We start from the raw sequence: 18,579 nt of genomic DNA on the forward strand, positions 1-18,579 counted from the left end.
ATGTCCAAGTCACTTCAATGGAAGATAGGGGAACAACCGAATAAGCGAGCTAACCCCATAGAAGGGAACACAAAGAGCAACAGAGATGCCATTTATCCTCAAGGTGGCTATCTCACCAGGTGGAATATGGGTTGGGGTCCCACTTTTGAGGATGGTTGTGGGTCCTAATGTGTCCTACATATGTGGTATAAATGGCCAACCCCTGTAAACGCACGCTGCAATTTCCAAAAACCATTGCGGTTTTGGAAATCGCAGCATGTCAATTATACTTACGGAAACGCCAGTGGTTTCCCTATAGCTATTATGGAAGCAGAAAGTCCGTGGAGGAAACCTTTTACTGTAAAAAGCACTGCAGGAAAAACTGGGATGTGTTGCCACCAAATTTTTTTCCCGCAGTACTTTTTTGCTGTGACCCGCTACATGGGGACTTAAAGGGTTTGGGGTAAAATGGAAAAAAAAAAAAAAAAGATCCCTACTTACATTCAGTACATGTCACCAATTCCCTCCAATCCTCAGACAATGTAGTCCAGGGGCACAGTGGTCATATGATGGGTACTTACGACGTATCAGCAGTGACATCATTGATACCCAATATGCTGAGCCCTGTTATTGACCACTGGGATCACCAGAGCCCATGTACATCCAGTCTGGGCAGTTCAAGGACTGGAGGAAATGGGGGATGTGCTGCCCAAATCAAGGAGCAAAGGCAGGTAAGTATCATTTCTTTGTTTCTATAGCCCATCCCAGGCCCCAGGGAACTTTTAAATTATCTTAGAAAACCCCTTTAACTTAATAAAGGTGTCTAAACAATTATGTACAATATAAAGCAGCAAAACACAGTCACAGTAACAATCATTTTCCTACATGCGTCAGCATGAATCTTTATGTTCCATGAGCCGGGTGCACGGACAACCCCTTCGGATGGCAGAGTAAGGGAAAAATCCAATTGATTGTTAAATACAGGACTGCAAAATAATGTCAGCTGAGGCTTGGACTGACTCACATCACTAACAGGCCCCTTTCTGGGGGATGGTGTATAAAGATAACCAACATTTATACTCACCTCTCCTGGGCATCCGACATCATCCCGTGGCCTGTGGTTGATGTCACACGTTCCGGACGTCACCGCCTCTGAGGCTTGTGATAGGGTCTCAGCAGTTATGTGCTTCGGAGATAGCGGTGCAACATGAGGATGCCCAGGAGAGGTGAGGCAAGGTGAGTATAACTGTTTGTTATTTTCCATCACCTTCCCTGAGCCTTTACTTAGTATACTCTGGTGTATTAATAGAATTGAAAAGAACTGGAGAGCCGAACCTCACAAATATTAATTGAAACAAATTTTGAGTGGTTCACCTGATGTGGCTTGAGGAGCATTTTATACTGTGTGGGGCCACTGTGGAGTATTATACTGGGGGGGGGGAAGCAATATGGGGAGCATATTATACTGTGTGGGGTTGCTAGGGAATATATTCTACTGTGTGGAGACACTGTGGGAAATTATAATGGGGGAGGCCTCTGGGGAGCATATTATATTGTGTAGGGACACTATTAAGCATTGAGCTTGGGGGAGCATGTAGAGCATTATATTGAGGGGAGCCCTCTGAGGAGCGTATTATACTGTGTGGGGCTACCATGGAGCATCATACTGGATGGGGTACTGTGGAGAGCCTATTATAGGGTGTGGGATCACATTATATTGGGGCCACTGTGGATAATTATACTGGTGGGGGAACTGGGGAGTATATTATACTGTGTAGGGTTATGTGGAGCATTATATACCATGTGGGGCATTATACTATGGGAGAAGGGGGCTTAAAATTCCTGCCAGCAGCCATGTGTGCTATGTCTGAATCACAGCTCCCTCACTATATTTTTGCACATATGTGCAGTGCTCTATGGATGTGTCATTTCTCTTGCAGTACTGTGCATGAATTGGCCATGCAGCTATTGGCGCGTGCACAGTACTAGTCCGTGTTTGTTGTTCTGGTCCTCCAATAGGGCTGAGTGTTGGACACCTGAGTGTCAATGTGAACATAGTGTATGAACCACAGTCACCACTTATATATCTTGAAAATAAAAAGTCAGTCTGTTATTTCCTTAAGATGACAGACATTGTGGACTTTGTAGAGCCACACCTTACTGACAAGGGCATTGATCCAGATGTCAATGAATTCATTCATTTCTAGGAGGAGCAACAGAAAATCATTGCACCTTTCTAAGAAAAGACGCTCCAGACTTGGTATTTTATGGGGAAATGCAAGCATTTACTAAAATAGACAAGTCAGGTGAAATGACTGTTCTCAGAGGCGTAACTTGAGAACTTGAGGGGGTGCAGTCGCATCGGGGCCAGGAGCCTTAGGGGGCCCATAAGCATTGACATTAGAGATGAGCGAACACTGTTCGGATCAGCTGATCCGAACAGCACGCTCCCATAGAAATGAATGGAAGCACCTGTGACGCTGACTTTTCCAGCGGCCGGCCGGCGTCACAGGTGCTTCCATTCATTTCTATGGGTGCGTGCTGTTCGTATCGGCTGATCCGAACAGTGTTCGCGCATCTCTAATTGACATCAGTATTGCGATTGCAGCTTCCATCTGGCCCATAATCCAAGGAGACCCACAGATTACACTAACCACATTAAGGTGGATTAAACTCCTGAGCACCCGTAACCATCACTATCAAGAATTCGCTGTAGGGATGAGGTAGGGAGCCCTTGCCAAAAGATTGCACCGGGACCCACAAGATTTTAGTTACGTCACTGATTGTTCTTCTACATCCAGTATTATCTCATGGTGACACCTCAGAAGATGACACTGCGGAAGACTTATTAAGACTGGCATGTCATGTGCTGGTCTTTATATGATGAGTGCGGCTGCCAGATGCACCCAAATTATTAAGAGGCTCTGACTTCCTAATAATTCTGGCACACCATGGGCGTCCCCTGCACCACAGCAGATATCTATGTCTATCAGGGACTTGGGTAGATATCCGCTATAACTCATTCCGTTTTTTTGGAACAACAATTATAACAACAATTTACAGCAATTCTGTTGGCTGAGACATCCCTGTCTTGAGCCGCCTTGATCCTTGCCCCACTCTCCCACCTACTCGAAAGTGATGAGATGGTCAGAAATTGACAAAACTGATGAATTATTTAGTTTGAACCTCCTTGCATCAAAAATGCACTATTTTTGTGCCAATAAACTGGCATGAAAAGTTTAGTAAATTCTAATGACTGTGTACAAGCATAGCAGGGTTCAGGTGCTGTGTACTGTTAATTTTGTTAATTTTTTCTATTTTTTCACGTTGCACTACTGACATCATGAGTTAAGTGATTTTGTTCTATTTACTTTGCAAATCATGACTTCCTGCAGGTCACAGCTGGGGGTCTCTTTTAGCGCTATGTCAGGACCCCAGGGAGGGCGGCATTTTTGATTATCTAAGCCAGTCCAGGACAAGCTGTCCTGGACTGGTTTAGCACGGAGCAGTGGATTGGGGAGGCCGCTGGAGCAGCGCTTCTCCAGCAGCCTCCCCTCACGCTCAGGCAGAGAGCAGGTCTTTTCCATGCCTGCTCTCTGCCTGCGAACTTGGGGCTTTCTGTAGTTCGCCTCGGGCGGCGAAAGGGGTAGGTTCACCCCTGGTGGTAGTCCAGAGTGGGACATCAATAGGTGGTGCTATTCCGCTGATCTTCCAGAAAATCTATTAGAACACATAATAGTGTATGTATCCAATAATATCAAAAATTTCCAACCCAACAAAACTTTATCGATAACTTTACTACAATGCTATAAAATAACTAAAGACGTAATATCCACCTTACCAATCCTCTGCTGTACCCATGTTATTGCTTCCCTTGTACTCTGCAGGTTGTTGGGTGAAAACCCGCGGATCCCATTATAGTATATGGGGTCCAAGCGCTTTCACTGCACACCACTTGCCAATGTGTTTGGTAGTCCGTTCGGGGGGGCGTCCTCAGGCAGACGGATTACTGACGCAGATGTGAAAGAGGTCTAACCTGATCAAAACACAATTACCCATGGAAACCCATGGACCCCATAGACTAGAATGGTGTCCGCCGGGTTTTCACCCGAATGTGCAAGTTATACAAATCCCTCACATATGAGCAATGTGATGACCCCAAGCGATTCTCCACCAACTTTGGGATAATCCCTCACAAGCGATGGTTGAAGAAGATATACTCATGTCTAAGGGGTTATGACAGATTTTGAAGGGAACTGCGTGTGTGGCCAAGGTGCGCCGTTTTGTGCCACATCATACAGATGCCAGACACCTCAGCCCGACATATTTATGAGGGGGTCGGAGTTTCTTCCTGAATCATTAGCTATTTGTGCCAGTCAGGGCTTTTATTTCAATACGCAAGTCTTAATAAATCTGCCCCATTGTTGGTTTCGAAGAAATGGCTTACTGGGAATTCAGACGGAGTAGGAAACGTTTTATTTTGTGGGAAGATATACCAGTTTGTAGTTGTGTGCCCCGCTCTATCTGACACTTTGCCCATTGAAAGCATTAACTATGGCGATATCTTACGTCAAATATTTCTGAGACGTCTGCCCTGAGATTAGAACTGGCAGGGCACATGCAGTACCTAATATTGTCCACTAGGTGTCAGAATAGCAGAAGCATTCAGTCAGCTCAGTATTGCCAGTATTGCTGTGCTGTGTCATGCAGCCGGCCATGTATGTGATTTACTACTTCTTGGAGACATCATATGGCATCACACATACCTCCCAACTTTTGAAGAACCGAAAGAGGGACAAAAGGTGCGGCGCACATAATTTAGCCCCGCCCACTTTTGCCCATTCTCATTAATTTTTCATGTGCCCGCACACAGTATAATCCTCCTACAGTCACCCGTAAATTATATGTCCCCCCTCCATCTCTGCCCCCAGTTTCATATACACCCTTCATCTGCCCCCAGTTTCATGTCCCCCCTCCATCTCTGCCCCCAGTTTCATGTCCCCTCCATCTCTTCCCCCAGATTCATGTCCCCTCCATCTCTGCCCCCAGATTCATGTCCTTCCATCTCTGCCCCCAGATACATGTCTCCACATCTCTGCCCCCAGATTCATGTCCCCTCCATCTCTGCCCCCAGATTCATGTCCTTCCATCTCTGCCCCCAGATACATGTCTCCACATCTCTGCCCCCAGATTCATGTCCCTCTATCTCTGCCCCCAGATTCATGTCCCTCCATCTCTGCCCCCAGATTCATGTCTCCACATCTCTGCCCCCAGATTCATGTCTCCACATCTCTGCCCCCAGATTCATGTCCTCTCCATCTCTGCCCCCAGATTCATGTCTCCTCCATCTCTGCCCCCAGATTCATGTTCCCACATCTCTGCCCCCAGTGTCATGCCGTCCTCTCCTTCATCTGCCCCCAGTTTCACGTTCTACCTCAGTGTATACAGTACATTACACTTACCTTCTCCTCGTTCCCTCGCCACTCTCTCTCTCGCGCGCACAGTTGTAGACGCGATGTGACGTCATCACATCGCGTCTACACAGCCAGTAGGCGGTGTGCAGCGGCGAAGCAAGGAGCTGAACTATGACAGCTCCTTGCTTCAGCCGCGTATGTGTTCAACTCAGATCTGCGTCCTCTGGACGCAGATCTGAGTTGAAATCGGGACATAGCTCCCTGCAACCGGGACCGCGGGATACGTCACCGAAATCGTGAATGTCCCGTGGAAATCGGGACGGTTGGGAGGTATGATCACATGGACTCTCACAAGACTATAATATACACCCTCTTCAAAAGTTGGGAGGTATGGGAAACAAGCGTGAGGCTTGTTGGTCGGATTTTCATATACAAAGCCAGCAGCGAGATGACGTTGCTTCTATGCCGCTGGCCTTGTGTGCGCACTCCCAATGCAGCTTATAGTACACAATAAGGCTGTATTCACACTGTGTAACGCTGGCGTTTTTTGTGCTTATTTTTGCTACGCGGCGTTAATGCGGCGTTAATGCGGCGCTATGTGCAAAAATAAGCACAAAAAATGCCAGCGTTAATCAGTGTGAATACAGCCTAAGGTCAGTTTTATAAGTTGGTCAAGCACAGCTAACTAGTTAAAAAAAACGCCTCAAAAACGCATTTTTTTAGCTAATGTTTTCAAAAAATCCTACCCCCCAGATCCTCCGGTAAGTAGTCTGTAGGACGCCGATGACCTGAAATCGGGACATACCTCCTGCTGACCGGGACCATTTTGTTAGGTCTGGGTTGGCCGGCTCGCCCGGCCCTGGATCCGCTCCTGTATATAAAATCATGTCTACCAGTTCTGGTGCATGGATAAGAATAATGACAAGACCACAGAAGGGCTGATCATGCTGAGTAAATGTTGTGTGGAGGAGTGGGAAGTTTTGCCTGGGGGTCTATGGGTATGGGATACAACTACCCCCTGCAGTCACAAACTCCGCATTCAGTTTGGGTTGGTAATACTGGACTATGTTAGCGGAGAATATCATTCTTTTGCTTAATTTTATTTCTTCTTGGAAATCCTTAGTATATATGGCATATATAAATTAATTAATTTGCTGTTTGTACAGAGCTGTAGGTGGTTGTATACCACGAGCCGCACCTTGATATTCTCCTTGTGACTGTCCATAGAGTAAAAGTGGTTAAAGCAGGTAAATAAACACTGTATGTACACACGGATTATATCCTATATAGGACAGACCTGGTAAAACCTGCTGTACTGACAGATCTTTATAGCTGCGGCCTATAACTTATTCACATACAGTATGAGAAAGCAGACAATGCAGGATATTCGGGTGCATCACTGTATGGGGAGACCCTTTATGTTTGCTGCTATGGTCACATTACTGATCCCACATCTGCCTCTCCATCACAGGTATACATCAGACAATACCCCTGATATATACATCTGATGGACACTGCAAAATATGTGTGAATGCTCCCTTACGTTACCCGAAACCCCATCTGAATGGAGTAGATTTGCGCATGTGCCCTCCATTCACCTTTATAGGACTCATCCCATTCATCTTTATGATGTTTGGGTAGAACTGAATGGAGTGGAAGTGCGCATATGCGACCAATGCTATATTGAAACAGGGTAACTTGGGATGTCTGCTATTGAGATAGATGGGGGTAGGGGATCATTTATTACGTTACGGCAATGGTGTTATATGTCCCGCGCAGAAACAGCTCATCTGCATTGCCTCACCTTGACTATGGGGGAACTAACATTCTGGGTGGAGGCGAAGATACAATGCTATGTTGTAATATCACAGGTCTTGTACAAATCTTAGCATCTCAAAGACAAAGAACTTAAGGCTTCTGGGCCCCATTGCAAAATATGTAACAGCAGGACCCCGCCTAACACATACCATTTATAATACAGGTGTCTTATGTGCCAGAGGGGCTAAACATTAGGGGTTTGCAGGATTTAGTAGCAATGTCTGACTTGTAGAATAAGGCAACAATATCAAATTGGTTGGGGTCTGACAATGAGCTCAGACAAATGCTGCAGCCTCATCCCTGTTTACCAAGCATAGAGATATACATTTCATAGTGGCTGTGTTTGGTATTGCAACTCAGTTCAGTTCATTTGACCAAGGGACACGAGGAGGGGGGAGCGGTCCATGGTGGTGTCAGACCCTGCCAATATGATATTGATGTCCTATCCTAAAGAGAGTTCATAAATGTTTTAGTCCCAGAGACCCCTTTAAGGATTAGCTAAGGTTGTACGATATTAATGCTATTTAGTAGAGGACGGAGCACGCTACGATCACATGCCAAGCGAGTAAATAGTGATAATAGAGAAGTTGTGCGTCCGGCCCCGGGCTATGAACAGCTGTTATGTGATGGCCAGAATTGTGATGATCATGTGCTGGGGACGCCAGTTATACAAACAAGTCAAATTTCACTTACATGGGAACTCAGCTGCAGTAGTGCACCACAGCCACTATACAGTATACGGAGCCGTCTACTTCTGGCTCTATACACTGGGGTGAACACACACAGTATGGGCCCCTACTGATTCCATATGGATAGCCCATTAAGAGAACCCCTTTAAGAATTGTGAGATCTTTTATTTCCACTCTCTAAAAATCATAGAAATGTGTAAAATAACCCACAGTAATGCAATGTATAGCATAGAATGTACAATCTATCCCGGTAACACGTGCGGCTTATCTATTAGCTGTGTCAGTCCTGCAGGCCTGTATAGATTTATCTGGAGGCGCAGGCGCTCAGTCTGGAGCAGAACCAACAGATCCGCCCTGACACCAACTTCATAAGACCGAGCAAAAGTGCCGACACATGGCTGCTCAGCACATACCATGGCAAGAAAAGCCTTACTAATACAATGAACACAGGCTGAAGAGTATATACAGTAGAACTATATACATTACCAGTATGATAGGTATAGTATCCCCAAGTGTGAAGGACGTCAGTATGGATTATTATTATAATGCAAATGCATGTACAACATTAAAAGGACCTGACAACTCGTCTGAAATTTCTCCGTTCTCCCCCCCTTCATCTGCCCCAGTTTCATGGTCCCCCTTCATTATGTTCCCCTCAATGTTTAACACAAGCAAACACTTATACTCACCTTCCAACGCTCCCCCGCCGCTCTCTCCGCTCTCTCTGCTCTCTCACTCCACTCACATAGTTGTAGACCTGATGTGACGTCATCACATCGCGCCTACACATGAAGGAGTCGGAGCGCAGCGTTAAACCAGGAGCTGAGCAGTGACAGCTCCTGCTTTAATCACCCATGCATTCAACTCATCAGCGTCCTCTGGAGTTGCAACCGAGACATGCCTCCCACCGACAAGGACAGGACACCGAATCCATGAATGTCCCGCGGAAATCGGGACGGTTGGGAGGTATGGACATGTCAGGAAAGTCTTTTTTTAAAGGGGTTGTCCAGGACCTAGTATCAGATTGGTTGGAGAATGGACACCCAGACACCATGCTGATCAGCTGTTTTGGCTACTAGAAGCCTTAAACAAGGTATATGGCTAGAACCCCCTGTGCATCTGTTTAAGTTAATGGGAGCAGAACTGCAGTTCCTGGCACCACCACTATAGAGCGTGGAGATCCATACACTGTATACAACATCCCATCTGTATACTGTAGTGTTTGCACCAGGAACTGAAGCTCTGCTGCCATTCGCTTGAATAGGAGCATATCTAGGTCCGGCCATATGCCTGTTATACAGCTTCTGACTGGTAAACAGCCAGGAACATAACTTGAGGGGGTGCAGAGGATGCAGTCGCACTGGGGCCCAGGAGCCTTAGGGGGTCCATAAGCATTGGCATCAGTATTGAGATTGGAGCTTCTATTTGACCCATAAGCCAAGGAGACCCACAGATTCCCCGAACCACACTAAGGTGGATTAAACTTCTTAGCACCCGTAACCATCACTATCAAAAATTTGCTGTAGGGATGAGTTAGGGGGCTCCGAACAAAAGATTGCACTGGGGCCCACAAGACTTTAGTTACGCCACTGGAAACAGCTGATCGATGCGGGGTCTGGATGTCAAATCCTGACTGATCTGATAGGTCCTGGACAACCCCTTTAAAGGGGCTCTATCAGCAAAATCATGCTGATAGAGCCCCACATATGCGTGAATAGCCTTTAAAAAGGCTATTCAGGCACCGTAAATGTTATATTAAACTACCCCCCAGTTTTAAAATAAAACCCTAAAAAAGAATGTGATCTACTTACGCATCGTGCATGCTGGGCGGGCATTCAGGGTGCGCCGTCTTCTTCATCCACGCCTCTTCTTCCTCCGATGTCCTCGGGTCCCGTTCTCCTCCGGCACTTGCGAACTGACATTGATAAAAAAAAATGGCCTGGGCGCCTGTGCAGTAGCCGTAGTAGAAGCCGCATGCTACTGCGCATGCGTCCAGGCCATTTTTTTTATCAATGTCAGTTTGCGAGCGCCGGAGGAGGATGGGAGCGGAGGAAGAGGAGGCGTGGATGAAGAAGACGGCGCACCCTGAATGCCCACCCAGCGTGCACGATGCGTAAGTAGATCACATTCTTTTTTAGGGTTTTATTTTAAAACGGGAAGGGGGGGGGTAGTTTAATATAACTTTGGTGGTGCCTGAATAGCCTTTTTAAAGTCTGTTCACACATATGTGGGGCTCTAGCAGCATGATTTTGCTGATAGAGCCCCCTTAAAAAGTGGTTATGCAGTTACCCAGAGGTTGAACTCTTTCTCTGTGTTTCCTTATAGTGCCTATGAGAAAGGATTCTTTACATGCAAAAATAGGTGACAATAAATCTTATCTTATAATCATTAGTATATTGTAGTATTTTGCTAAAACCTTACAGGCCTCCGCCATACATATTGACCTTCAGAGGAAATGGTTGTAAGGGTCCATCCTCCGTCTATACGGAGACGAATACGTCTACACTCACCGGCCACTTTATTAGGTACACCATGCTAGTAACGGGTTGGACCCCTTTTGCCTTCAGAACTGCCTCAATTCTTCGTGGCATAGATTCAACAAGGTGCTGGAAGCATTCCTCAGAGATTTTGGTCCATATTGACATGATGGCATCACACAGTTGCCGCAGATTTGTCGGCTGCACATCCATGATGCGAATCTCCCGTTCCACCACATCCCAAAGATGCTCTATTGGATTGAGATCTGGTGACTGTGGAGGCCATTGGAGTACAGTGAACTCATTGTCATGTTCAAGAAACCAGTCTGAGATGATTCCAGCTTTATGACATGGCATTGCATTAACCTGCTGAAAGTAGCCATCAGATGTTGGGTACATTGTGGTCATAAAGGGATGGACATGGTCAGCAACAATACTCAGGTAGGCTTTGGCGTTGCAACGATGCTCAATTGGTACCAAGGGGCCCAAAGAGTGCCAAGAAAATATTCCCCACACCATGACACCACCACCACCAGCCTGAACCGTTGATACAAGGCAGGATGGATCCATGCTTTCATGTTGTTGACGCCAAATTCTGACCCTACCATCCGAATGTCGCAGCAGAAATCGAGACTCATCAGACCAGGCAACGTTTTTCCAATCTTCAATTGTCCAATTTCGATGAGCTTGTGCAAATTGTAGCCTCAGTTTCCTGTTCTTAGCTGAAAGGAGTGGCACCCGGTGTGGTCTTCTGCTGCTGTAGCCCATCTGCCTCAAAGTTTGACGTACTGTGCGTTCAGAGATGCTCTTCTGGCTACCTTGGTTGTAACGGGTGGCTATTTGAGTCACTGTTGCCTTTCTATCAGCTCGAACCAGTCTGGCCATTCTCCTCTGACCTCTGGCATCAACAACGCATTTCCGCCCACAGAACTGCCGCTCACTGGATGTTTTTTCTTTTTCGGACCATTCTCTGTAAACCCTAGAGATGGTTGTGTGTGAAAATCCCAGTAGATCAGCAGTTTCTGAAATACTCAGACCAGCCCTTCTGGTACCAACAACCATGCCACGTTCAAAGGCACTCAAATCACCTTTCTTCCCCATACTGATGCTCGGTTTGAACTGCAGGAGATTGTCTTGACCATGTCTACATGCCTAAATGCACTGAGTTGCCGCCATGTGATTGGCTGATTAGAAATTAAGTGTTAACGAGCAGTTGGACAGGTGTACCTAATAAAGTGGCCGGTGAGTGTATACCTCCACTTTTCATTGCAGTATAAATGTCAGCGGGTTGTGGGCCTACTGTATCACCAAACCGGTTTGACACTGGGCCTGAGGGTGTTGCCTAAGTAACCTCCACGTCACCACCTGTCAAAGTGGTGTCAATGTTGGTGACAACTTGTCTAGTGGCCATGAGACCCCCAGGGACCAGGCAAGAATGTGGTCCGGATACAGGCCAGACGTCAGAGCAGAGGAATTTATGCATGGTCATATAGTCAGCGTGGTCACGACAGATGCGTTGGTCATGGGCAAACTGAGTTCAGACAAGGGTATCAGGCAGAGCAGAGATCAGCAATTCATTGGTATCAGAAATGCATTAGCGGAACAAAACATCTGTTCAGGACCTATAAAAGTAGGAACCTTTTTGATCAGGTGTCGCCCTGTGGAGCAAGCTGCAAGGAACCTACTACAAGTGTAAGGCCTCATGCACACATCTGAGTATGTAGGCCGATTGGTTGAGCCGATTTTATAGTGGAATGCACCTAGATACACCTGCATACAGACTGCAGAAATGTCCGGCAAAATAACACCAGGGCCGCTTAAACCATAGGGCCAACAGTATACTTGCATTTGTTTCAGGCAGTGGGTTCACAGGATTGGATGATTTGAAGACAATGGTGAAGCAGGGAGTTGTCCGCTCCCTGCTTCACCATTCATCCCGTCTCTGCTCCTGGACTTCAGGTTCAATGTAATGAAGTCATTTACATTGTGACTCCCTGAAGACTCCAGATCAGAGACAGCAGGGGAGCGAGGAGAAGGGAGTATTAGTATTTTTTTTGAATTGTTTGGTAGGAGAGAGACAAAATATTGTGGGGGCAAATGCAGGGGGACATTAAACTGTGGGTGCACTTGGAAGGAGACGTTATGCTGTGGGAACGTATGGATGGGACATTATGCTGGGAGGGCAACTGGAGGGGACATTATAACGTGGGGACATACCACGTTAGGGGTGTTGTACTGTGTGGGCGCACAAAAATAAATGAATGGGTGGAGTCAACGTAAAAGCAGGTGGGACTAAATTTCCCACGGTGCGCACAACGCACTTCACATTCTGTCCCTCTTTTTGTCCTTTGAAAGTTGGAGGTTGCTGAGCCACTGAGAGGCATTATATATTGTATGGGGCCACTAAGTGGCATTATACTACGTGGGGACCATTGAGGGGATAGTATAATTTGTGTAGGTCACGTACTTCTAAGTAGTGGTGATGGGGGGGGCACTTATGTAACCTTTGCACTGGACCCACCAATTTGTTAAAACAGCCCTGAATAACACCCATGGGGAAGACCACAAAGGTGAGATTGTAGATATGGGGTGGGGTGGGATTTCCAGCTTTAGCCTAGAGTAACTCTGTATGAAATCTGGGTGGTACAAGCTTTACAGCTAGAGATGGGTGAACCTTGCTAGATTTGGTTCGTGAATAGTCACACGGTTCGCCTGCCAGTTTTCTTCAGACCACAGAATATAATAAGCAGAGGGCCCAGGGGTGGTGCTGTAAAATAATAAACAGTCATACTCACCTTGTTTTACCTCTCCTGGGCTCCCTCGTGGGATACCGTGTTCCTTTACATATCCTAGGCCTCTGCTTGTTATACTCCGGTGTGTGCAAAGACATCAGTGTATAGGGCCAGGGCTACACTGTGACTTTTTATGTCTAGTTTACTAGTTTAAAGGGATCCTATCATTGGAATCCCATTTTTTCTGACTAACACGTAGGAATAGCCTTAAGAAAAGCTATTCTTCTCCTAACTTTAGATGTCTTCTCCGTGCCCCCATTCGGTAGAAATCCCGGTTTTCTTTTGTATGCAAATGAGTTCTGTCGCAGTACTGGGGGCGTCCCCAATGCTGTGAGAGAAATCTCCAGCAACGCCTCTATCTGCATCTTGAATGGCCTCTCTGTGCGTCTTCTTCTGGCGCTGGCTTCAAACTTCTAGGCATGCGCAGTTGACTCTGCCATCGGGCCTCGGGCAGAGCTCACTGCGCATGCCCGCAGCCACAAGAAAATGTTCGCTTACACAGTAAGCTGTGTAAGCGGCCATTTTCTTGTGGCTGCGGGCATACGCAGTCGGCTCTGCCCTAGGCCCACTGGCAGAGCCATCTGTGCATGCCTAGAAGACTGAAACCCAGGATGGAAGAAGACGCAGGGAAAGGCCGTTCTAGAAGAAGATAGAGGCGTTGTTGGAGATTTCTCGCAGCATTGGGGACGCCCCCAGTGATGCAAGAGAACTCATTTGCATACAAAAGAAAACCGAGATTTCTACCGAACGGCAGTGCAGAGAAGACATCTAAGGCCCCGTTCACATGGGGAGCGGATTGGTGGATTTTGGTGACGTGGGAAGCTGTGTCACAATAGGATCAAAATGCGCTTGCCACAACAGTCACACCTTCCCCCTCCGGAGTAGGCTCAAATGAATGGGCCTAGCCTGGAGGGTGCTGCCACGAGGCGGACGCCGGGGCTGAATCAGCCACGGAGTCCGCCTGAAGAAAGGGCAGCTTGTTTCTCTTTTCCGTGAGCAGCAATATGCCGCTCACGGAAAAAAGTAAGCTGGCGATCTACATAGACCTCCATTGTGAGGGGACAGATTATGATGTGAATTCAGCACCATAATCCACCCCCTCTTGCCCCATGTGAAGGTAGGAGGAGAATAGCCTTCCTTAAGGCTATTCCTATATGTTAGTCATAAAAAAGGGTATCCAATGATTAGATCCCTTTAACTATTTAGTGACAGCCGTAGCATTCAAGACTGTACACAACCAATGCAGCTGTGGCTAAATAGTAAAAAATCAATTAGTAGCATTACAAAAAGTTGCACAGTAGCCCTGGCCTAATAGTGATTCTTGCAGGACAAATCCCAAAAATTTCAGGTTCAGTCAAACCCAAAACAACCTGACTTGTTACAAATCGGTGCACGCACCTCTGTGTACAACCACATAAGAGATTACGCCCTGAGTTTCACAGATCGGACAGATGGATATGTTACTAGATCCTTTGCCTTGTATTGGTTTGTGTGCTGGCAAGTTGTTGGAAATAGTATTCATCCGTTTTTTCACTTAGGCCGTAGATTTTATCTGCATTTTCGAATAAAAGTACGGACCCATTTATTTCCGTACCCCGTACACACAACTGCATTTTTTTGGCCGCAGAAGAGGTCTGCGAATTATGAAGCATGTCCTATATTTGTCCACATTTGCGGCAAGTGTAAGTGGATCTATACAAGCCATTTTGTGGATCCGTGTTTGCGGATGACATACTGAAGTTGCGGATTGCTGATCGGAATTTGCGGACATTAAATCCACTATGGTCTTGTGCATGAAGCTTAGTCATATTTCTGGGTGACAACTTATAAGGCCACCATTACATTTCCCACAATTGTTGTCACCCAAATTTCCCTCAATTCAAATACAGCATTGCCCACAACTAAGTAATTCTGTTGATCGGGTCTCCAGAAAAGCTGGGCGACTACTCACCAAGCTCTTTACATAGCATTTACTACAATAAGCATTTTCTAGTACTGCTATTCATTCAGTGCTGCGGTGTCTTAGTGTTCCCCACCCCTGTTATCGCTCTGCACACAGGACTGTGCTGAATGTTCTCCCATAGACTTTGCAGGTCAGATAACTCATACATGGGAGTGGTTATATTGGGTTGATATCTGTGTGTGCAGAGACCCCGCACCTTCCATACTACCATGTGTCAGGCTGCTGATGTAGTTTATTTCATTGTGATATAGCCGAGACATGATAGAAAAAAAGGGGCGAGGACGCAGGACTCCACACATCAAAGAACCCTGAATATACGATATGCTGTAATATGGCTTAGAATTCATAGACTTAACGGCAAAGGAGCCATTGCCCCAAATCGCTGTATATGTAATATCTGATGCCGTAGCAGTGGCTTTGGATTTGTCATTCAGGGAGCGTATTCCAGCTCTTAGATCTATATTTCAGGGCCTGGCTCGCTTCCACATTCCAAGCATGCAATAAATGAGCCGCGCGTAATTAATGGAGACACTTTCTGGATTGATTAAGATTTGCTCGCCTCTGACCTGGCATCGCGTGCTGGTGTTTAGCTAAAGCCATTGCACAGTGGCAGAAGTAGGAATTGCGCTAACAGTAGAGATCATTGTTCGACATGGGGCATACGTACCATAAAGAGAGGTTGGGCCTACAGATACAATGATTCTGGGGCCCAATCTCCAAATACTACTAAGAAATAGACCACAACACCCTTCAATTTTGGTGGACAATCGTCATTTTAGAGCCTTGGTTCACCGGAGTATCCTTTGGTACACTGGTGAGCCAGTCTGACACTAACTCTTGTCTGTAGTACAATGAATAGAGGCTATTATTGTGGGGCCAACCTCTATCTACATGGACAGTATACATGTCTGATCTATGTTTATTACTATCCGATAGGTCAGGTTGGGTTTTATGTTCACAACAGGTAAGAATTTTTTTTATCTTTTCACTTCTCAATACTTTTAAGGGTAATTTCAGACTGGGCTTTTTGGTCCGGAAGCTGAGGCGGAGGCCGCCTCAGGTTCCGGACCAAAAACCGGGTAGCCGCGAGTGAAAGCCGGTGCACTGCACCGACATCCAGCTGCGCACTCTACTCCGGATTAGGCCCAATGAATGGGCCTAGTCCAGAGGAGGGAGTGTCTTCAGGCCGAATTGCGAGGTGAAACAGCCTGAAGAATGAGCACCTCGCTTCTTTTTCCAGGAGCTGGAACAAACCGGCTCCCGGAAAGAAGTCCTGAGCGGCCTCAGGATACGGCTTCAAAATCCTGACCAAAAAAACTCTATGTGAACTCAGCCTAATGGAGAAATAGAACCCTGCACAGGATGACCCCATACATAATAGATGGCCTAATCTCCTGAAATCGGTGGGCTTGGCCAACATGCATCTAATGTGCATAGACTGCTTAAGGCGAAAGTACCCCCAGCAAAAAAGCTCTGCTGGAAAAAACCATGGCGGCAGCGCATTGCGATTTTTCCCACGGCGCTTTTCACAGGTTTCTTCTGCTGACTTTCTTCTTCCATTATACCTATAGGGAAACCATCACTCACTTCGTAGGGACTATACAATGCTGCGGTTTTCCCACAAATGAATTATATAGGATAACTTGCAGATCAGTGGGGGTCCGACTGCTGCCCCACTGATCAGGAGACTTTCATCCTATGGATAGAGGATAACTTGCTTTAGGTTGGGCCCCACATGGCCTAAATGCAGCATTTTACAGTCACTTCTAGCGAATCCCATCCACACATTGTGGAAAATGTGTGGAATATGTCAATTTTACCTACGGAAACGCCGGCAGTTTCCCTATAGGTATAGTAGAAACAGAAAGTCCGCAGAGGAAACCTCTGCAGACTTTTTAAGAATAGTGCTGTGGGAAAAAAACGCGTTGCTGCTGCAGTTTTCCCCGCATTGCTTTTTAATGCGGCCTGCTATGTGAGGCCCCACTTTGTGATTTTGAGCCAAAGTTAGGAGTGGATTTACTAATAGAAGGGAATGTTGCTTTCCTATACAGTATATTTCTTATGCCTTTTCAATCCACTCCTGAATTTGGCTTCAAAATTGGAGCAAAATCTACATGAAAAATGGTGCGTTTTCCGCAACGTGGGACCTCAGCCTCCATTCCTTTTTCCCATAGTAAGAACTCTTCAGGTTTCCTATTGCTTGCTGATCATTTATAAGAGCAGATATTACTATACAACTTCCATACATCTCTATGGTAACAGACTCATAAGACGCGTGAGTCTGATCCTGCAGATAAAAAATTAGTGTGAATGATTTTCTTTTTATTCTAAGTCTATTTTTGGCATGTATTACTTATAGATAACAATAGTCATTTTCTATTGTCGTGTAGTTGCTAGGGTGATCACCTGTACTCGATCCAGCACCATATGAGCTGCGGCCGAAAATAATACCTTAATACGTACAGTAAAAGTCTTACAGGAAGCAGTCAATTTTGACTAAGACCCTTGGCTCCTTGCTCAGTTTTACAAGCCTCATGGCATTATTTTCCTGGCTTTCAAGTCTTGGAATGATTCCCTGTTAAGGCTAAAGCCCCAAGTAGCGGGCTATAGGAAGAAATTGCTGTGGTAATAAATGGAACGACTGCTAAATGAGTATATTGTATTTGTATGGCCAACTTTGCTGGCCATGACCTTGATCCTGCCATTGAATTCTGCCCCAACCATTACTGCTTGAGAACCATCTACTGTGTACTAAACCCTATTCCAGATATTTGGACCTCACCAGTTCTTGAGAACCACTCCACGGTGCAGCCATTACTGAGACAACAAAAACAAGAAGAAATCTAGTAATCCAGGAGTGTCTCAACTTTTTGAATTCACCGTTCATGTGGGTTGGGCTGTGTCCGTATAAACTTAGTTACATGCCATTAGTCACACCATCTGTCAGACATCTTGCTAGTTCCCAAAACATTGACCTTCCCGCTTAGATCCTACCAGTGAGATTTATTCACATAAGGGTAATTCAGGTGCATTTTAGGACCACAGTCCTGGCGGGGCCACTTTAGACATAGGGCTAACGGTTTACAAGGGCCCTGTGATAGCTGGGGTCCCCTTGGGTCAGCGGAACAGTCCTATATTTGCTGTCCTAGGTAGTGGATCCGAGTTGTCCCATCTCCAGACACCGATGAGTTGAAGACTGTGGTGAAGCAGGTAGCCGTTCGCTCCCTGCTTCACCATCCAGCCTCTGTCTCTGCTCCTGGTGTCTTGGAGCAGGAGGCATGATTTGATGACATCACTTACATCGCGCCTGTTTCTTCTTGAAAACTCCAGGACCAGAGACGGAAGTGAACAGGGGGTATACTGTATATACAGTGGTTGAAACTGTGGACATAACACTGCGGGGTCAACCTGAGAGGGACATGAAATTATGGGGGCAACCTGGAGGGT

The 18,579-nt window shown here is 46.2% G+C and overlaps 1 protein-coding gene across 1 annotated transcript in view; it reads right to left on the minus strand.

Moving 5' to 3' along the window:
- The window catches only part of LOC142202649 (caspase-7-like), a 436,926-nt gene extending 419,958 nt beyond the window's left edge, over window positions 1-16,968 (minus strand). Inside the window, exon 1 of the mRNA XM_075272883.1 lies at window positions 16,957-16,968. The gene's annotated coding sequence lies outside the window, so the exon portion shown is untranslated. The remainder of the gene's footprint in view (window positions 1-16,956) is intronic.
- Window positions 16,969-18,579: the final 1,611 nt, after the last annotated feature.

The sequence above is a fragment of the Leptodactylus fuscus genome, chromosome 5 (assembly GCF_031893055.1).
Source record: "Leptodactylus fuscus isolate aLepFus1 chromosome 5, aLepFus1.hap2, whole genome shotgun sequence".
Classification (NCBI taxonomy): domain Eukaryota; kingdom Metazoa; phylum Chordata; class Amphibia; order Anura; family Leptodactylidae; genus Leptodactylus; species Leptodactylus fuscus.